This window comes from Lissotriton vulgaris, chromosome 10 (genome assembly GCF_964263255.1).
Source record: "Lissotriton vulgaris chromosome 10, aLisVul1.2, whole genome shotgun sequence".
NCBI classification, from domain to species: domain Eukaryota; kingdom Metazoa; phylum Chordata; class Amphibia; order Caudata; family Salamandridae; genus Lissotriton; species Lissotriton vulgaris.
The window spans coordinates 893,796,810-893,819,960 of NC_141698.1; the positions used below are offsets into that span (position 1 = coordinate 893,796,810).

Below are 23,151 nucleotides of genomic sequence, written 5' to 3' on the forward strand. Positions count from 1 at the left end.
TAGAGTATTGCTAAAATATTTTCATATTAATTCTCTTTATTTTAAGAGGTGTTTCAGAATGATTTTTCAGTGGCAAAAATAAGATCCATCATTGCAGTATTTTTTCATTTTATAATCCTATGTCAGTGAAACTATTGCAATCTATGATGTGCAATCATACCTTTGTATTGTTTTAGTCTAATTATTTTGTTCACAACCTATAACATATACAATTTTCTTGTGCTGTGTCATTTAGGAAGCTTATAGTTGTGAAAACATTTGTTGTATTATTTTATTATTTTCAGGAACACACTGGATGTGCTGTGGATCATCTTCTGTTAGGTGGAAATCCAACATTGGTAAGTTCCTAATTGCTGGCTTGTTTTTTTCTCCCATTCCAGAATTATATCTTATCTCCTATTCTATCCTTGACTCACATTTTCAGTCTTTGGAGATGTCTCACCTCGGTACCTCAGTGGAGTTCTATATTAATTGTCTCTGGTGATGTCTCCATTGAGAATCTCAGTTCAGAATTTGATGTCTCTTTCTGGTGATGTCCCCCACAAGTATCGCAGTACAGTACTTGTTGGGTATCTTCAAGGTGAGGATAGCTCTTTTAAAGGGTTTTATAAACCCTCCATTGCAGCACTTTGATAGTTCTGATAAGGCTACACCAGCTCAATGTACATGATAGCTCAACTCTCAGGTGATGATATATAGCCCTCCACCCCAAGAGGTCTAAACCCAATATGGCTCACCTAGGAGTGTGCTTCAGTCTTACTCCTGCGACTAGCCCAGATGTAAAGTCACTTCACTTTGGTGTAGATGGTATGTACTTCTATAATGATTGCTCTCACCCTGATTTTAATAACCCATACAGGGCCTAATTACGATGGCTGACAGACTTCTGTCCATCTGCCATCTTCCCGTGGATGAGGACCGCCCAGCTATATGGTGGTGGTCCCACATTTGCAATTACAATGTGGCCACCACCACGGCAGACGCAAAAGGCATTTTTTCCATTGCAGTGGCTGCTGCTGGCTGCAGCACCTGCTGCAATGGAAAAAAGGCAGGTTTTGGTTTTCCCTGCACTATGCGGCAGGCACCACGTGGTGTCTGCCACATGGTGCAGGAAAACTGCAGGGGGGAACCAATTGCCGCCCAAGTGCAAAAGCAAACTGCCCCTGCACAAGGTTTGCCCACAACGGGCCCCCAAAGGCAATTCCACTAGCCTTTCCCTGGCGGGTGAACCGCCATTGAAAAGCTGGTGGGGAGCAAGCATTATAATCTCACCAGCGGTGTGGCACCATGTCATATATTACAAGTTGAGACACTACACAGAACCGGCGGGCTCTTGGAGCCAGTCAAATACGTGGCAGTCGGTGTTTTGGACCACCACGGTGCTGCCCCCATCCTAATATGGCGTGCGAAAATGGCCTCACTATGGCGGGCTAACCATCATCGTAATGACCTCCATGGTCTTTTGACCCAAGAACTTGATAAAGTGTTTGGAGTTCCTGGAAGTTTTAGGCCCACTTCAATGATTGTTTGCAGCGAAAATATTCATACTGGTTCGCTAATACACGCCATTATACTTTATTGAATCTTTTTGATTCTTCAACATAGATTGGAAGAATCAGTAGGTCTGGTGTTGGTGTCAGTGCTTAGGAACAATTTCATTTTTTGGGTGGAAGCTCCCAATGAGTGAAGCCAGGTTGGTACGTTTTCCCTATCATGTGCATTACTAAAATCTCACATTTTGTCAGTTATGTTTTCCAGGCTTCTGTAGTATCCTCATGTGTGTCTTCCTGTTACCACTCTGCACCATAGCACCCATGACTAACTTTAAGAAGCTGTGTTGTGTAGACTTCTGAGATGTTTCATGCCTTGGCATGTATTGATTGCTATGAACATGTACTAAATAATCCCTTTGGTGAAATTTCAAAAGGATTTCTTGTAGATGAATACCATGCCCATAGCAATGCCATTTAGAGTGCTTTAAGAAGACTGGAAATCCATTCTCCTCACACAATATAAGTCTCTGCTGCTGACACTGTGGTGAATGTGCAAGCAGCACAGGGTTGATTAGAGTTGTTAAACTGTGAGCAGACGTGGGCAGCAGGCTCCATTTGATACATGGCAAAAGTCTAAATAAAACTTGGAAATGGTATTTGTTAATGGAGGAATCTTTATTTTCAGAAATCATTAATCTTGAAATAACTTTTCTAGTCCAAATTAAATTTGGATGTGGGAAAATTAAAAATGTCTGTAGCAACATGGTGGGATGGTTATCAAATTAGGATTTTCATGGGGTCCGAAGCAGTAACTCAGTACTAAACAGAAACAGAATTAAAAGCATTTGTTTATGTAGGTTTAAGAGCTCCATCTCACATAAAGTGAGCACAGACAGTGCTAACTTAAGAAAGGTCTGTGTCACAGTTTTGAGCTGACTGAGTTCTTAAAAAGTTAAAATACAGCAGTTTTTTACCACTTTGGATAAAGGATAATAGCTGTTTGTCACTGTAAATGTAAAACAAAGCTCTCCAAAAGACTGGGAATGGGGATGACGGTGTTGATGTATTTAAAATATACAACAGGATAGAACAACACAACTGACACATAAAGAGAACACAACAGTCAAAAGAGAATACAACACAACTTCTGGAGTAAGGAAAATCAACAGCACAGTGTAATTATAGCAAAACACAACAGCCCAAAATACAAATAGAATATCACCAGATTAAAACTGTCAACACAACACTTATATATAAGCATTTATTTACACATATTGCCAACCCCAAAATCTGTTTTTATAATATAGGGGTAAAAGTGTTTGCGCCAAGCACTTCCTCACTTATCACCAAGGACATATAATAGCAAAGGGCAAAAATGTTTTGTGGTTCAGCTCAATTTATTTCATGTATGAGATTCATGCAGTTAACATTTTTTGGATTGGAGGACAATCTAAGCTCACATCATTTACAGTTTCTCTGTTGTCTTCTAGGAGACAATTGCGGCTGAAGTTGGAAGGGCTCTACAAAAACTCCGTGACCCAGTCAGAGATCTTCTGGTAATAACTTATTTGTGTTAGAATTGCTGCCCAATTTAGCTATTGACTGACAATTAAATACATAATTTCCTGTTGCTTTGAAATATAAGGACCAATGTAAGCAAACAAGAGAGGAGGCATGAATCTTCCCTGACCCCACACTGTATATTCAGGAATTGCTGGCTGAAATCTTAAAATAAATATATTTACATGTTGTCCCAAGTTTCCTCTTAAATGAAAATGGATGGCTGTATTCAGAGCCCCCTATGGCATTTAGGCTTCTACTTTGCAATTAAACTTGGAAATTAAAGAATGTTTCCATTAAACCTCACTGGCTACAAAGAAACATGCTCAAACTATAAGTGTGTACACTAGGAAAGGCAGCCCTTAAACTGCTACAGTATCCTCCAGAGAAGAAACATAAAAGGATTTTGAAGATTTTGGCTCTGTCTCCAACCATCGCTCTTTACTGACCACCACTAGATATTCTAGCCAGAGCAAGATGCGGACTTTTAATGCTGTACTCACAGAAATCCTCACTATTGTATCTTCTAAAGCTCTTTACTGTTTTGACGTTAGCTGCACTATGCACTTCTTCATCCATGACATTAGCAAATTTCTTGAAAATACAAGTGGTCATTTGATAAAAGAAATACAAGCGCTCCAAAGGCTGGCTGTCAAATGCACTTTCTACACTCAGTTACGACTGAGATCAATACCCAACTCCCATCGCTACTTCCCTGTTAAGGATCCATGTCCTTGTTCAGATCTATTTCCACAAAATTGCTCCTAATTGCCTCTCACTGTCAGAAACTTCAATCCAACTCAAATCTCCTTCACTCATCCATCAAACTATTTAACAACACTCCTTCTTTCAAGCTTTCTCATTTTGGAGGCTTTCTGCAGAATATTGTCTTTGGACAGTCATCTAGAACATTTTCCATCACGCTCACAGATACATATGGGCATGATTAGTTTGTCTGGAGGATTCAGTGATATGTTGTGTTTCACTAATCCCCAAAAATAAATACACCACATTATTGTTTTTTAATGAGTTACACATCTGGGGAAAAAAGTACTCTTATGAGCCAGAAATCCTCAGCTGCAGAGGTTTCAGTAAGCCTACACTATTTTCCCAGCAAGGGCTGATCGCTGCAACTTTGTTCTACTTTAACAAACAAGGTTTAACTATGCAGGGTATTCTGCATCTATTGACAAGTTCTCCCTATGAAGGACCATGCAACAGGCTAATTCTGATCTTCAAAGGGTCCCTTATGTCTAGAGTGTCACAGTGAGCTAAAAAATATTGTACTGAGTGAGGCCCTGCATTATAACCAGTGGTTGATGTTAATTCAACATTCCACCCTTCACATTTTTGTTTCTCCCATTTAAGGTTCAGACCATAATTAAACTAAAAAGTGGTCACATTTTCTGTTTGAAACTGGTATTCAATGTAGCAGAAAATCTTGTTCAGCTGTCCTTACCAGAGAGGGTACCCGGCCTGGTGGAGCTGTCCTTGGCTATATCTTAAAGCCTTAACAGCTGTACAATTTCAAATTCCAAAAAGAGACTAAGCCCGAAAATGTCAATCTTAACTGAGACTTCATCCATTGGCTCTCAAAAACAATGCCTTCTCCTTGGACACTGCCTCATGCCTGGTCCATCTGAACTGCTACAATCTCAGAGACTTTTTGCAGAAATGTCTTCTAAATGCAAAGGTAACCGGGCCCAATCCACTATTTGGATCCAACTCATGCCCCATTCCTGTCACCAAATATATTTTTACTTCTCTTTTTTGCAGATTTATATAGAGCAAACTCGACCTGAAGGTATTGAAGCGCTTTACATGAGTACTGGTTACGTTACTCAAGGACACATTCCAATTTTTTTTTTTGGGTACGCACGGGGAGATTAAGCGATTTGCTCAGAACCACAGGATGTGGATGCGACCCCGAAGCTCAAATCATGGTTTCCGAGCTCCAAAGTTTGCAGCTCCAGCCGTCAGACCAGATCCTCTCCCTTTGATCAGACCTTGCACAATTAGATGTCTGCGGTTGGTGCTTTGATATGTTAAGCACTCGTTTTCACTACAACTTTAAAAATTCATATCTCTGCTACTACTGATTGGATTATGGTGATTTTGGTGACACATAGTTTATTAAAATGTACTCTATTTATCTAAATTCATGTGGAATTTTTCTTGTGTTGTACTTTCACTTTATTAATGGTTGTGAGCTGAATACATAATTACACATTGCCTCTAAAATTCCCCTGACTGCTTTGGGCCAAGCTTCCAGAGTGTTAAGCACAGATTAATTTAGAGACTTTGGTGGTTCATCCTGACAGGGTTTGGGCCTGTTCCTTGAGCAGGATTTACACCCCACTCTACCTACAATGCGATTTCTCACAGTGGCTACGCTTGGACCTTGGGGTAGAGGGTCCAAGATCAAAGAGGCTGCAGCCACTACATTAACCTTGCTACATTTTATCAATACTAGCAATGGCTCATTAGTTGGCCCAGAGTTCCTAATGTGAACCATATGCTCCTCCAATTTGTTGGAAGATTACAGATGTGCCTCAAACGTTTGGTACAGTGGGGTTCCTCATATTAGCACTCTTCACCATGTTTTATCCTTCTAAATCATAGCCTAGTACACAACGTTTGCAGATGCTTTTCTGCACAGTTTTGATTCCACAGGCGGAGGAACAGAGAGGCAAAGTCAATGCTAACAGATATGCTAGGGGTGGGATTCATTTGCTTTTAGACATTATAACTATGGCAGAGTCATGGTCTACTGTTTTTTTGCCCTTTATAAAAGGTACCACTGAGGCAGCAGTATATTCTCAGAGGGTGATACACCATACATTCATTGTACGAGCAGCAGCGGGCAATTTGCTATGTCATGAAAAAAATTGCTGGAACAATACTTGTAAGGGACTCTAACATAGATGGTTGCATGGACAATACTGTGCTTCATAATTTTTTTAATCAGGCCTATACCTTTGATTTTATTAAAATTACATATATGTAATACTTACTCACAGACTGTTTAAGCTTGCTATCTTCATCCTTTGGTCAGTCAGTGTGTTATTCGCGTTTTTGTTCCCCCAGCACAGCATACAGCATAGTGCAGAGAGTCAGCTCACTTATGCTAAAGGCTTATCTCTCCGTGAGTGATGGCATTCTGATCTTGCACAATGTTCACTAACATGAAAATTGGATACAAAAAATGCATTCAAGTTTTACAGTATTAAAAATGTTATTCACAAACAGTAGCAAAGGTTGAAAGCCAGCACCAAACCTATTTACTTTTACAATGCATGTTCATTTTGTAATTTCTGGAGGTTAACAATGAAACCAGTTTCAGGCTTTATAGGGACCCAAGTCAACCAAGGAAAATAGAAAAACAAACAATGGAAATACTGGTAGGTCTGGCTTTAAAGGAATATTGTATAGTGATGGTAAGCACTACAATACAATAAAATGGATATGTATTTTTGTTGAAGCAAAGAACTGTAAAGTAACATTTGTGTAGTTTAAAAGGTCAGGTGAGCTTTCAATTAATACCTAAACATCCTTGTAGGTTGATGACTGCCCTCCTCCCAACTGTGCTGCTGCCAGAGAAAAGCAACATAAATTATGTAGTCATCTAAGATACTTTAATAGCATTATATTGTCATGCATGTGATCCTGAAAGTTCAAGCTCAAGCAGCTGAATAATTAAACTGATCACAGCTGTGTAGAGGACAAGCACTTTTTTGTGAAATCACATATATTCTACACAATCTAAACATGTACTCTTGTCTCCCAACATGTGGGTGAAGCCAAAGTTCCTCTCTAGTGATGTTCATATACCTGTCAGGCGACAGCTGCACAGGCTTATCAAACGATAGGAATCAACCATGATCAGAACTATAAGAAACAGACCGTGAAGAAATGCATCATTCGATTTCTCATGACTGTTGTTCAACTATTGAGTATTTTTTAACTGGCCCCACTGACAGAATTTTCACATTATTTAATTTGTCTTTGTTGTTGATACTCCTTTAAGCAAGTGCAGTTTTTGAGCACCTCCCTCCATCTAACTACATTGATATTCTAAGTCTACGCCCTGTCCTTCTGAGTTTGCTCTACGACCTCTTCCCCCACTCTGATTCAGCATCTAACTACATGTAGGATCATCCATGTGTTTCAGCTTGAGCTTTAGTTTGGTCACCATCGCAAATGTTGGAAGTCAGGCAGACACACTTCTATCATACACACACGCTTGGAAAAACGATTCCCAACTGTGATGAAACTTTTGATTCTATTCTGCTCATTGCATGGTAAGGAACCATATTATCTACCCACATCCATCTGTCACCTCCCAACACCACCTGCAGCACTCTGATGACATTTAGAATGGTATTGTGGCTATGCTTACAGTGGCACATAATGATACACCACACTGTTTTTATAGCTTACATTTTCCTTTTGCTTTATGCATTACCCTGCCTGATATGGGACGCTGACATTGTTTTAATATACATGATGGTCTTGTCATTTTTGTTTTGGAAATAATTCTGGAAACTTAGCATTAAACTGCTTTGCACAAATGCACTATTTTAAAATGATTACTTGAAAATGAAAATATATCATTTTTGTCCATATATATTTTGTTACAATTTTTTTTCTCATACCCAAAATGAAATAATATGTCACATTGATTTACCTTATTATAAAAAGTAACTACTTTTTCTAATTGGAAAGCAATGCATTGTGCTATCCTGTCAAACACATCTCAGTGATCCCCTTTGCTACTTTCTAGATCCAACTTAAAGTCGAGAAACCTGTGTTTGATCTGATATGTAAATTGCTGGTAAGTTGCCCTTCTTAAGTTTTTCTTGTGGTTACCCTTAAATGGAAAGAACTTTGGCCTGTCACATGCCTCAAATAACACACCTAGGGCATCACTTATTTTATTTGTGATGGGGAGTCTGTACTCCTCCGGTCTGTTTATTGTTGTGTGACTGGTTGAAAGCCTACTACTCTAAGAGATCACACTGCTACAGCCCTTGTGTCTCTGCTGGGAAGCCACCTTAAAATGCATTACAGATAAAATATCCACCTATTTGTTTTTCTTGCTGTTTACTTCAAGTGGTTGATGGATTTGACTTTGCCCTATTTTGTACCTACAGTGAAGAAGACAGAATGAACAGCAGATTTTTAAAGCACAGACTTAGCCCAAGGGCATCAAGGCGCTGAATACAGACCAGAATACCAGCAGGCAGATGCCCCCTCAGACCCACCTCACAGGCGGGTCTGAGTGAGCATCTTTTGAAAAATTGTGTGTGATTGTTGCCCCAAAAGATCAACCGGGAGAGTGTTCCAAACGTTGGTAGCAGTAAATGAGGAAGATCATCCTTTTGAACCTAGGCACCATGAGGAGATTCTTTTTTGCTGACCTAAGGTTCCTCGAGGGCACATAATGTTGGAATAAAGTCCGGATGCCCATTGGGCCCAGGCCACAGTAGGCATTATGAGTGAGGCAGAGGGTCTTAAACATAATTCTGAGATCCACCGGGAGCCAATGCAGTGAAAGAAGAGAGGAAGAAACTGAGTGATGTTTGGGTAGATCCATCACTAGCCTTGCAGCGCCATTCTGCACCAGCTGCAATCGACGCAGCTGCCCTTTGCTGATACCTAGATAAAGAGCATTGCAGTAATCTAATCTGGACATTATTAATGCAACAACCACCCTTTTAAGGGCATCAAATTAAAGGAGAACTGAGAAATTTTCCTTATAATCCGGATGAGCCCAAAGCAGGTGGCCACTGTCCTAGAGACCTGCAAGTTCAAGAATAAGGAGTCATCCACCACCACTCCCAAGTTTTTACCATGGGAAACAGGAGTAGGACAGGTGCCCAAGGAGTCAGGCCACCACTCCCTAGACCAGATGTCTGTTCTGTCTCCAAAAATATGGACCTCCCTTTTCTCGCCATTCAATTCTAGATATTATGACCCATCCATGACGAGACTGCTTGCATGTAGGTTTTAATATTCTGTGCAGAGTCATTGACATTCTGCGTGATCAACACCATTATTTGGGTGTTGTACGCATAGGACAACACTTCCAACGCAAATGATTTCAACACCGTTGCAAGTGGGGCCACATAGATATGAAACAAAGTGGGGCTCAGGGAGTAGCCCTGAGGCACTCCACAAACAAGGAGGGCAGCATCCGAATAAAAACTTCCCAGTTTGACTGTTTGAGACCATTCACCATAAAAAGGAGGCAAGCAGGTCCAAGGCGAAGCCCCCAACACCTATCTCCCTGAGACGCTCCACCAATCTCAAGGGAGACAGGGTATCGAATGCTGCGGTAAGATCCAATAAAATCAAAAGAGTGGTATGTCCTGCATCCGCCTGCACTTGTATATTATCAAGAACCGTAGTGAGGGCAGTCTCCGTGCTATGTGACCTTCTGAATCCATGTTGTGAGCCATCCAGAATGACATGCTCCCTCAGGTAGGCACTCAGTTGAAAGTTCAAATGGGATTCTAGGATCTTGGCTGGAACCGGCATCGGACGCATGGGACAGATTTTTTTTAGATTTGATGGATCTAAAGAGGGTTTTTTAACAGTAGCCTAACCTTTGCTGCCTTCCAAGTCAGAGGGTCACTGGCCCAATGCAATGGCTAAATTTAGGACCGTAGTGAAATGCAGGATAAGTGCCACTTTCACCAATTTGAGAACCTTTAAAGGACAAGGATCCATGGGCGATCCCGATTTAACTCTTTCCAATAGGTGCTCAACTACCTCGGGAGTAAGCTTTGGAAACGCACATAGACTAGGAAGTGCCATGTTGCTGGAGCTATACATGGGAAAGATTTCAGGCAGGGCATCAGATATCTGATTCCGATTTAAAATCTCCAACCGGGCATATGTATCAGATATCTTGGAGCAGAAAAAGGAAGCAAGACTGTCGCAAAGCTCCTTAGATGGCTCCATGGAGTCAGAAGCCGTAGGCACAACTAGGGAGTTAAGAATGTTAAAAAGTTCCTTAGGCAATGAATGAATAGCAGGTTTTTAAAGCGCAGACTTAGCCCAAGGGCTATGGTTATATGTTAGCAAGAAATTCATCACAGCATCAAGTCTCATTTCACTGACAAGTACAACAGGAAAAAAAGGCGCTTGTGATGTGTGCCCTTTCCACATCAGGCTTTATATGCCTCCAAATTAAGATCAATACAAAGTAGTTCCACCTTATGTGTAATATGTCGGTTAGAGTAAATTTCAGGCCCTGAAGTAAATCTTCATATCAAAATATCAAATATATAAGCCTCACACCTAATAGCTAATAGAAAACAATGTATTAGGGTCTAAGAGAAATATCTGATGCATCAGACAAATGCGTTGACCTTAAGACTGCAGATTATCTTTGTTGTCAAGCTAATGATATGTTCCCAAAAGAGGGTTTATTGGAACCGTGCCTGTGAAAATGTTAGGTGAGTAGTTACGTTCATCCTCCTAGCAATGAATAGCTCACTAGGTCTGATCCAATTTGGACAGTAGGCCTTACTGACAAAAGATTCAAGTTGGAAGCTGTAGCCGTCAAATTACCATTTCAGTCTAGACCTTGGGAGGATCTACTGAATTTTATGCATTCTTCTCCCTTAGAACTCTACAACACTTGTATTCTGTCTTTAACCAGCCTTGCGTGCTTTAGGCATATAATGAATGGATTTCGGATACATACCAGAATATAGTCTTTGGAGAGTTCGCTTTGCCTACAATATAAGCAACAGGAAGAACTGATGGATGAAATGCTGAACAATGAAACATTCCCCCCCAATTATAAAGACTTGTGTTTAATCCATTGTTCTTTTGCTGACCCCGCCACCCCAGTTTGGATCTCCTGGGAGCAGTCCAGCCCAAACTGCCAAGTCAGGTCCTCCCTGGACTGGAACCAAGCAACCTGGAACCACTTAGTGCGCATACCCTTCCTACTTAGGAACAAATGATGAATGGAATGCTGAACAATATAAACATTTACCCCCAGTAACAAAGATCTGGGTTTAATCTTTCAGTCTTTTGCTCACCACTCCACCCATGTTTGGACCCAACCAAATGCAAATCAGTCTTTTCCCTGCTCCTCATGGGAACAGCCTAGCCAAAACTGACAAGCCAGGTTCTCCATGGACTGGAAACAAGCATCCTGGGCACGGGTTCAAGCCATAACCCCTTATCAGCCAGCCTAGCTTGAATCCAGTGGCGTAGTGAGCATGGGACCCAAGTCGGGCCTACTCTTCCCAATTAGGGAAGCAAAAGGAACAAATGATGGACGAAATCTCGCACAATGCAAACATTCAACCCCAGTCACAAAGATATGGGTTTAATCTTTCGCTCTTTTACTCACCACACCAACCCCATTTGGACCCAGCCATATGCAGATAAATCTTGACCCTGCTCTTCAGTGGAACAGTCTAGCCTGAACTGCCAAGCCAGGTCATCCCGGGACTGGAAACAAGCATTCTGGGACCGGTTTTGGGGCATCCCCCTTAATCTTAATAATAGTAAGCACGGGTACCAAATCACGGCAAAAATAGAACAAATGATGGACGGAATGCTGAACAATGCAAAGCAGTTTGGGCTGGACTGTTCTCAAGCAGGGTCAATACTGATTTGCAAATGACTGGGTTTTAATTGGAATGGCATGGAAAGCAAAAAACGATTTAGACCCAGATCTCCATACTGGAGTGAATGTATGACATTGTTCTACATTCTTGCAATCAATTGTTCGTTTGCATTTGTATCTACAATAAGGGCCACAACAAGGGCCACATAAGTTTGGTGGACAATCACAATATTTCAATGTAAATTCAGATTCATGAGGTGGTTACAGAAGTTTGTAAATTGACATATAATATGAAGAAATATTCTTCATATGATAAGAGAGTACAGAGACCAATAGGGAGCTGCATCTAAATGCCATTTGTTTTGATGAGGTAAAGTACAAAGTAAATGAGATAACTACCTCCATGCATGGACTAACATACACACCGTGAGGTTTGCTGGTCAGTTTTTAATTGTCTTACAAGCAGAAGTAATCAGATCAAGTAAAGGTTTTGTTTACGGACATCCAACATTCCAGATCATCTACATGCAGATAGCAAGAATTCACAAGTGCAAGTTAACGTTTGTGTATTACAACGTTTAATTTACTGGTAGGTTTCCAGCTAATTTCCCTGAAAACAGGCACACATCCTCAAGGACACGAGTAAAACATTTTCAGGAGGAAGGCTGGGTTGGAAAAAAAACAAAATTGATAAGATGCAGGAAAACGATTTTCTCTAGAGGTGGAAAATATTTTATCCTTGAGAAGTGAAAAGTTACTTGGTGCAAATACACTGAGGTGTTGCTTAAGGGTATTCTTTCCAAATGCAATTGTTTATGTTTGTGAGTTTTCCTTGGAAAATGAAATATTAGCAGATTTGCAGAGTCGGCTGCCTATGTATTTGAATGCGCGTTCACTTAAAGTTAGAAATCTTGGACTGTTTTCTTTTCATACAATCTAAATAATAAAAACTAGTCCAAGATGTGTGCCCTCAAGAGCTGATGCTAAGCACTTAATGCTGCCATTTTGCAAAGTTTATCTTATTTTATTATTCTTTACCGTTACAACGCACTGCCTCCAAGAAGTTTGGACATCTTTGAACGCTAAAGTGATAATAAAGCAACCAAATGAAACATGAATTTGAACAGGAGCTTCTCCAATATGCTCCACAGCAAATCCTGCTAAATGATTAGTGTGAAATGGACGTTAAGTTTTTTGAAGGTTTTCTGCAGAATGCTGCTGTAAGTCCATTCACAATGTAACCATCACAAATAAACAGTTTTATGCAAACACTTTCCATTTAAGTTAATAGTCTCCAGCATCTTCCTTGTCACAATTATATTTAAAGTTTCTTTTCAGTACTGATGTTGTCTATAAAATTGTTTCACCAATTCTACCCACAATGCTCACAACCCATGTCTTGGACATTGCATTACATGTGGAAAGTGGATATTCTGTACGTATGCTTTTAATTTCCCTTTCTCATTGATGAATTGTTCAGTGATCTATAGTGATGTTTTCTGCAATTATTCATTTTGCGCATGTTCATCAGAATGTGCCTCCTGTGTGGATGTTCTCATCATGTGATTTAGCTTTTCCGACTGTCATCAAACGTTGTTATTTTCTCACCAGGGCGATGTTTTGCTAAAGGTTGGAGAACTTCTGGTAAGCCTAAGAATATTCCCCTTTTGGTATATTGGTAATTTTTAGGGATAACGTGCATGCTGCATGAATACATATTTTACCATTTTAGCTGTTGAATATAATTTACAACTCAGAATATCAAAGTTCGTGTTTTTCAACAAATGAGTTATCCATTTGATTCTGTAAGACAAGGTTGTGTAAATACAGTCTCCATCAAAGCAACAATAAAATGAGATCATCTAGAAAGATGCTATGTGTGCAATTTCTTATTTTCAATGCAGTAACAATGTCATTGCATTTTTAGGACAACCTGACTACCAACTGCCCTCACCCCATGATGGAAGGTAGACCGTTAGAAAGAGTCCCAACATTTGACTATTTAGGGTTGACTCTAACTGACAATATGGGGTGGGGAGCACAAATGGCTAGGGCAAACCTAAAATTAGTACAGACAACTGGGGGAAAGTTCAAAAAACTGTGCGAATAAAACTATAAGTGCCCCACTGGAAATCTTCAAAGTTCAAGCAAGATCTTCTTCCCTATATGGGGCAGAACTTTGGGGACATTCCTTCAACCGACCTAACCATTACAGAAAACAATTTCATTAGGCAAATTCTAACTCTGCCCAGAAGCACTCCTCTAGTCCCACTCAGGCTAGACCTGAATATTAGGCCTATTGCCGAAGCTATTGCATCACGCCCCCTTCTTAATTGGAGGAGGCTGTGGAGCACCCCCGAGCTGGAAAGCTACAAAAGGGAATTAAAGGTGCTCCTAGCCTCCCCAGGAGCAGGTAGAATTCCATGGCTACGTTTTGCAAGACAGTCTCTTGCCCAAATTGGATACGAAAACCTGTGGCTAAATCCTGAGGTCACATCCTTAACTATTTCTAAGAAAACATTGTCCGGTGCTGTGAAGGACTTTAGTCTCGGGAGGACCATTAGCTCAGTACCATCAATGAGCCTGACTGGCACCTTCCTGAGCCATAAGTCCATATACAGCTTTGAACAACAAATAGATGCAATCCAACCTACTTTAGCGAAGAAGCTGTACTTACAGTTTAGATTTGGAACGCTGCCCCTTTATTCTACGATAGACAGGTGGACGGGGGGTCCAGTACATTTATGCCCTGGCTGCAGAATCGAAAATGAAACCACTCTGCATGTTATTCTTTTCTGTTCAGCCTATTCACTCATAAGAAGAAAGTGGATAATACAATTATGTAATAATTTGGGCATAAGGGACTACCAAGTCTTCTTTCGGATTTTGAAGTCTGACACGAATCCCTTGATAGTGTCTGCTATAACCAAATTTCTGTTTTCTATGTGGTCTATTCGAAGGAAATCACTCAAATAATATGGCACTTTATGTTTTTATTTTGCTGAGACGTGAGAACTATTTTGGATCAACAAATGTTATCTTAACTTTTTTTTAAATAGAATTTTAAAAATATTTACATTTTTAACGTTTTAATAATTTGTCTTCTCCCCTCTGATTGCATATGATGTATTTTAATTCTTATACTTACAAATGAACTGTGGAAAAGTGAAAATGTATATTTTATGTACTTTTATGGTTAAAACTAACCGAAAAAAAGTTTATTGAATTAATGAATAATTTACAACTCAGAATATCAAAGTTCGTGTTTTTCAACAAATGAGTTATCCATTTGATTCTGTAGGACAAGCTTGTGTAAATACAGTCTCCATCAAAGCAACAATTAAAATGTGATCATCTAGAAAGATGCTATGTGTGCAATTTCTTATTATCAATGCAGTAACAATGTCATTGCATTTTTAGGACAACCTGACAGGGAATATAAACCTCGGGGTAAGTCCTTTAACTTTCCCTTATGTTGTTTGGTCACCTGAAATAAACCACAGACTTCTTTTAATTAGAATATCAGCCTCTTTTACTAGAGACATTTCCAAATTTGCGACAGTTTGGAAAGTTGGAGCTGGCATACAAGTTCCCTCTCCCAGGATCCTCTTCCATTTTCCAGTCTCATCTTCTCTCTATCAGAGTTTCCATTTCTCTCATCTATTCATTTTCCCTCCCTTTATTGTTTTCAACTCTTCCCACAGTCTTACAGTGTGCTTCTCTCCACAGACTCAGTTTTTCAATTTCAAAGCCTGATGCATATTTTATCTGTCATTTATTTTAATTTTATCTTTACAAAGAAGAAGTGGATATTTAAAAGACTCTATTACTTATTATAATGGAAAGACTACTCTGAAATGTACATTTAGATTATCTGTATATGCCTGTTGAGCTATCAATAACAGGTCAACTATTTGAATTTAAACTCAAATATATAATAATAAGAGAGAACTACGGCAATGTTGGCGATGACAGTATAATTCCTTTTTGTTTCTCTAACACGTTTACATGTCAGAAATCAATAAATTGGCTATCATAAAAACTCTAAAATAATTGAGCATATTTCTTGAAAAGTTATAATCTTTAAATAACAATGATGACGTTAGGCTGACTAATATCTTCTGACTTAAAATGTCATGATTGAGTTACTCTTTGTCAACATTAGTACCCAGTACATTAAGCTCTTGACTTCTTTGCTTGCTAAAGAAAGTCTTGAGTTGCAAAAACTATAAAATATCAGGCATTTCTCTTCTAATAACTTTTGATAACCTAAATAGATCTTCCTGGTGACTGAAAATGTCTTTGGTGTTCAGGTTAGAGTTACACTTAAGATGGCAAGCCCATGTTTCAGATAGCAGAACACTTGCTAAAGTGTTTATATGCAACATTAATGTAGGAATAATGATCAATGTCTCTGATTACAGTTCTATAACACTGTTAGGAAATGGTGTGTATTATATGGTGGGGTTGTGCAACCTTTAGGACCAGTCATTCTATAACTCTTCTCCACAGAGATTGTAAGTGCTGATTAAAGACGGTAGAGAAGTGTTTGATTTGAGATAAGATGTAGGGTGTTCCGACATCAGTTTTACCATCTGTTCACTAGGATACCTGCTGTGAACATAATTACTCAGAGACTCATGCTAACTTAGCCTGTCCCAGTAAAATTCAGCAAAAGAGCTCAGTGAGATAAGTGCCTCTAGAGGAAATCCTAATCACAAATTACAAGCCCTTATACCACTGCATTATCCTTTGATTCTTCCAATTACATTTCTGTTCGGTTGAGTACTTATAAAACCTAATATTCAAAGTCCTAGAAACAATGTACAAATATGTTTTTGTGTGTGCTATAATTAAACCCTTCTACATGATTATTTTGCTGAAAGTCTACCTTTTAAGAGGAACAAATCATAAAAATATACAACATTATCTAGGTCAAGATGGCCCTTGGATCTCAGCTTTCTCATTGTGAAATAATGTCATTGAGAACTAGAAGGATTTCATCCTCAGCTGATAATGTTTTTTTCTCAAATTAAATTTTTTACGGAAACCAACTTCTCTGGAATAATAATACTTTTGTCTTCAATATAAGGGCATCGCTGGTGGTCTTGTCGGTGGTGGTCTTCTTGGTGGTGGCCTTCTTGGCAAATGAATTCAGGTAACACCAACTTTTAGTTACAAATATAAACATGTGCTGCATTTGTCATGATATCATCCTTGCATCCCACCTCTTGCAATCCATCTGTGTGACTGACAGAGAGATGATACCAACATAAGGCATTGCTTAAGACAATATCTAGCTTAAACAAAAATCAGACTGTGTTGATCACACCTGGTAGTTGTCTCAATGTCCTCAATTATCCCAAAGGCAATCAAAGAACTGTTGTAATATCACCAGGAACTACCTACTCTCCTCCAAATAAAGAGGCTAAAGGACTAAAACCACAACCAAATAATAGGGCAACTTTTGTAACTCTACCACCCAGAAATTTACTTTTTGACCTGATAAACACTTAACAACAAAAGGAATGGTTCCAGGTCCACTGCTAGAAACACTGGCTTTGCCCCTAACCACCATTAATTTGCAAAAGGTAAAACAAAAATACATAATTTATGCAATACATAACCTTCATTTGTACAGTAATTCAAAAGCATTTCCATTGGCACCTTATCCATGCATGTGGCCCATATATAATGCTTAAATACCTATTTCCGATATTCATAGAGAAACTTGAGTAACTAACTACTGAAATCCTGAATTGTGTTCATTATTTAGGTGTAGAATTATAACATTTATACCATATTACATCCATTCCCATGCAAATATTTTGATTTTTTAACCCGTTCTATGCTCATGACGGAGCCGCTCCGTCATGAGCCTCAGTTGAGCTGTGCTCATGACGGAGCGGTTCTGTCATGGCCCGCTCGGCGGGCCTGCACGGCGCGAATTTCGGGCCTGCACTGGACGTTCCATTGAGCGGGCGGGGCCATGACGGAACCGCTCCGTCATGAGCACAGCTCAACCGCGGCTCGTGACGGAGTGGCTCCGTCATAAGCATGCGAGCGCCGCTCGGCCCCCCCACCCCCCTAGCGCTGCGGCGGAATTCCCGCCGCAGCGAAGGGGTTAAGTAGTCAGTTGACTTCACACTATCTATAACACAAATTCTCCCACCTATTTCATAGTAAATATTCCCAATTGCTACAAGAGTATTTCAATACAACCCTGAAGACTAATTTATTTGCCATATTGTAGCCATTCTACAAATTTGCAAAATCCTAAGTGATAACTACTTGGTTGCTCGATATTTAGGTTTTGCATGTTGGGGGCCAATGACATTCATGGAAATCGTTTTTCTCTTTAGTCAGTCATCATCAATGATTAGCTTCTATTGCCACTGAAATGTCAACTTAAGAGACTGTTAACCTTCAATCAGCAAACAGCACTATCTCAGTCTCACTATTCTTCTATTGGCTATTTGCTTGTGTCCTTGGGCCAGATGTAGGTAATTTTTATTTTCCGACCTCTTAAATACCGAGTCATACCGACTCGGTATTTCAGAGGTCGGAAAATAAAAATACCGAGATGTAGGTAATTGCAGATGTGCAATTACCGAATCGGAAACAGTCGGTAATTTCCGATGCGGTAAATACCGACCAGTTGATGCCCATGCATTCCTATGGGCTTTAAAGCCCATAGGAATGAACGGGCATTTACCGGTCGGTATTTACCACATCGGTAAATACCGATAGCCACAAGGGTGCAGGGGGTGTCACTTTGACACCCTCTGGCACCCCCAATAGAGGCTCGGGTGCCATGTGGCAGGCATACCTGCCCTAAGGGCAGGTCTGCCTGTCATATGGCATAGGTGTGCATGCACACATGTGCATGCACACCTGAAACGGTATTTTACCATCAAGTATTATTTGATGGTAAAATACCGATTTTGTACTGCTTGTGGGACTCAGAAGAGTCCCACCTACATACCAATTTACCGGTAGCCATTATGTTACCGACTCAGTATTTTACATACTCGGTAAATTTACCTATCGGTAAATTTACCGAGTCTGTAAATTACAGGGACCTACATGTCAAATTGCTTTTACCGGGTGGTAACGGCTGAATTCGGCCGTTACCACCCGGTAAAAGCCTACCTACATCTGGCCCCTTATATCTTCACTAGAGTGCCTGAGAGAGCATTATACATCTGAAATCAATCGGAGAGTGGCCTGGTAACAGTGACCGTGGACATGAGCAGCTGAAAAATGGATAGTCTAACCCTTTTTCTTGTGGCATCTATTTCAAGATGTTTGTCTGTGCTTTAGTTCAACTGATTTGATGTTTGCCCTTTCCACAAGCCATACACACATCAAACCCATTTGCTTTAACAATGCTTTTTTATGTTTGCATTTTTTTAAACTTCAATCTTTACACCCAGCTCATAAAAATGTTACATAATACTTATGTACAATACACATACAAGATGTTTCAAATGTTATGACTCTTGTGTGCATGGATTTAAAAACGTTCTCTCCCAGTTAAAGATGTGACTTACATATGGAAAACGCATTGACTCTGTTCACACTCATAAAACTAGTTAGCCTTTTCAGCAATATGGCCTGGAGCCTTGCTGCTGAGGGGTGGTTAACATGTGCTTGCATCCCATCTCTACCTTTGGTGTTCAGCTTGAAAGGCTCACAGGTTGCGAGTCACAGTGCTTCAGTAGAGTAACTTGACATAGAGTTAGGTACATCATGCCTTTAGAAGCGCGCGTTCTCTATATGGGCAAAAGATGCAGATGACATTCCTAAAAGGAAGTGAAGTGTTAGTCCCTGGAAGTGACGCACAGTTTGGATGCTGCTGAATATCTGTGCCTGCACAGCAGGCCAACACTAGCGCCAACCAGTTTGATTGCTTTTACATTAAAGAATGGAGGAGAGAGGTGTGACGCTTCCACACCCTTTTGCTTAGCATGACATTTCAGTTTATTTCATTGCATTGTGTCTATACTAGGGCTGATGTGATCTCCAGAACTGTTTATTTTCATTCAAAACCTGACAGAATGTCATACATTTGGCTCAAGAACTTCTCAATTTACTGTCATAGTGTGCCAATCCACTGTAAAACGTCTGAATAAAGTCTACCCGTGTTTCTACATATTTCTAGTAAACCAGGAGAGTGGAAGGAGCCAATGACATTTTTTACAGAACATTTCAGGGGGGGGGGTGGTGCTGCTAAGATGTTGCCTGAGAAGTAGCACTCCAGTCTGCGAGCCTCGTCACTGCTCTGTCATCACCTATCACTGCCCACACTTGGCAGCTATCCCTCTGCAAGCCTGGTTCCAACTATCCACCACATGGGTTCCCCTTCTAGTAAACATGTTCTCAATTAATGTCAATATGGACATGTGTGGATGGAGAACACAAACCTCAGGACTATAGATCAGGAACTATCCAGCAGGAACATCCTCAAGGAGCATTACAATGCCCTATTCATGTCACCTTACAAACTGGATAGTAATGGAGTGCTTTGAACTCAGTACAGGTGACTTCAGGCTACAACGAGTGCAATAGAGGTGAGCCCACAACATTTCAGGCATTGCAGAGGGATCCCAAGCCACTAATTGCCTAAAGCAGTGGCCCAAGTAAAATACTACCTGTACCTTTTCCCTAACTGGATTACTCATGTTCACACTATATTATCTGGTCTTGGCTCCTACTGACTTTGACTGGCTCTCATTATTCATATGCATTGCCTGACACATGTGCCCAGTGTCCCTACTAGCTCTGGGAGGTACCTCAGTGACCTTCTAACTGAGTGTTATTCCTTAACTTTAGTTTTCAGGACATAGTTTCTCAATACACACGAGATGCAGAAGAAACACTGTGAAAATATAATGGAAAACTATGGAAATTAATTTCTGGTGATTTTCCAACAACATTTACTATTTAGTCCCCCTTTTTTCAATACAGTACTTAATGCATTTCCTGCACTAAATCTCTTGTATCATTTTTTTCTGCCTTTTATTTATTTTATACGAATGTGCATTTATCACAATGGAAAACAACTGGCAGAATGTAATTAAAAATGCATCTGTGTGCTGTTGGTTACCAACAATGGTGTAATGTCCTAATAGATTGGCCAATTGGACCAAACAATCAACCCATGACTACAGGATTATGCTAGTTAGTCCAATTACACAACTTTCCGGGATGGACTACATTGTGACATGTATGTAGAAAACTCTTGGTAAAAAAAAACGGGATTGAAAGTCTTTTGTTGAAAAGACATTTTACATTATTTTGGTGTAAACACTTACTAGATATAGCATTAACCTCTCATTAATAATAACTGAAAGCCATATTGTTTTATAGATTGTGGTATAATAGCAAGCTTAATATCTGTTTTATGCTGTATTTCTATTCTCTTCACTTTTCCTCAGTGAGTTGCTCAGTACTTCCTGCTGTTTTCTCTTTCCAGGGGATCACTGTCTCTGACCTCTGCACCAGTGGGAGGATTCTGCTGATGACGACCACATCCTCTCCCTTCTACGTTTCTTTGCATGAGATATCCTCATATTAAAGTACCCACACAACACATGTTGTTCAATGTGAACTTAATTTTATCCTGCTGTTCTTTGTGCTAGTTCTCCAATAAAGTAGGAAAAGCATAAGAAATACAGCCTCATCCGAGTTATTGTCTCTTCTCAGTGTTTTTCAGTGTACAAATACCACCATGCTAATACTTAAGATTACTTAAGTTACTGTGCTAATTGGTAAAGCATTGTGGAATGCATATGTAACCCTGTTATTTACAGCTCTAACAAAATGCACAAATATGGTACATAAGGCTGTGGATAAACAATTATTATTATATTATTATCATTGTTATTGAATGTTTTTGGTTACAATAGTTCTGGTGGCACACTGCGAACTCTCTCTTAATGAGATATTTTGCACTTAATGCTGACATATTTAGCATAGCATAAGAAATGCATTTGGGTATGTATGGCACTTCCAAATGAAGTATGGTAAGAGTCATAACATTTTTCAACTGTGTTTTTTTATAAGTACTTCACACATAAACCCTGATGTAAAATACTGTTTTGCAGTCACGAAGTTGGCAATTCACAAAATCTTAGGCGTTGCAAGTTCAAAACGCAGTTACACTGTACCAAAGGGACTGTGATTCATAAAGTGCTTCTCAAGACTCATTTTGAATCATGAAGAGAAGGCACAAAGGGGTATGCCGCTTCTCATTAGGAATCCAAATGAAATGTATCAGTGGTTTTCAACCTCATTGGAGCAGACATTTGTTCACTTGGGAAAATAGGCGAGTGGATCACGTGACCACAGCCTACTCCTCCCATGCCTTCCCAAATAATAAAATATGTTTTTAAATCATCACTTGTTCTTTTAATAGACAAAAGTCGGCTTAAAAAATGTTTTACATTGAGCAAAGCAAGTACAAGAAAATAGGTTTGCTGTCTCTTGCAGACCATCATCCCTGCATTCATAGCGATTCACAAGGTTTGCAAATTGTGTTCTAACTAATTCTTATGCCTTAGACAGGTCTTGCGACTGTGTGAATAAAAAATTTGCAATGTGACTCCTTGGTTCATAATTCACATTGCAAATTGCATCGCTGCTCACAATCAATTGAAATACAATCTGCACATCCTGGTTTGTGAACAGGAATGTATTATACTAAGGAGATATCCTGCTATCATGAGCAATGTAGATCTACAAGTCACAAGCATCATGGTGACATAGCCAGACATGGCATACTTTCCTGCTTCCAACAGCAGAGAATTGCAAAAACGACAGTTGAAGGGCAAAATGCGGAACAATCTCATACATTCATCTCAGTACCGAGATCTGGGCCTAAATCCACAGTTTTTTTGCTCACAATGCCATTCCAGTTTGGACACAGCCATATGCAAATCAGTCTTGACACTGTGCCCCATGGGAACAGGCCAGCCTGAACTGCCAAGCCAGGTCCTCCTTGGACTGGAAACAAGCATCCTAGGACCAGTCTAGGGCTTTCAGCCCTCATCAGCCAGGATAGCTTGATTCCAGTGGCATGGAGAGGAAGGGCCTCAAGTTTGAGCATACCCGTCCCACTCGGGCGACAAATGCAAAAACAACAGTTGAAGGGCCGAATGCAGAACAATGTGATACATTCACACCAGTACAGAGATCTGGGCCTAAATCCATCTTTTTTTGCTCACCATGCCATTCCAGTTTGGACACAGCCATATGCAAATCAGTCTTGACCCTGTGCCCCATGGAAGCAGTCCAGGCCGAACTGCCAAGCCAGGTCCTCCCTGGACTGGACACAAGCATCCTAGGACCGGTTTCGGGATTTCAGCCCTCATTAGCCAGGATAGCTTGATTCCAGTGGCATGGAGAGCACGGGACTCACGTCTGAGCATACCCGTCCCACTCGGGGTGAGAAATGCAAAAACAACAGTTGATGGACAGAATGCAGAACAATGTCATACATTC

At 40.1% G+C, this 23,151-nt stretch overlaps 1 long non-coding RNA gene across 1 annotated transcript; it reads left to right on the forward strand.

The window, feature by feature from the left end:
- Window positions 1–7,835: 7,835 nt before the first annotated feature.
- On the forward strand, window positions 7,836–21,252 carry LOC147688967 (uncharacterized). The gene is made up of 5 exons (XR_015300576.1): window positions 7,836–7,887; window positions 13,258–13,290; window positions 15,067–15,096; window positions 16,739–16,804; window positions 21,125–21,252. It is a non-coding gene; the product is annotated as an uncharacterized LOC147688967 (long non-coding RNA).
- The last annotated feature ends 1,899 nt before the right edge of the window (window positions 21,253–23,151 follow it).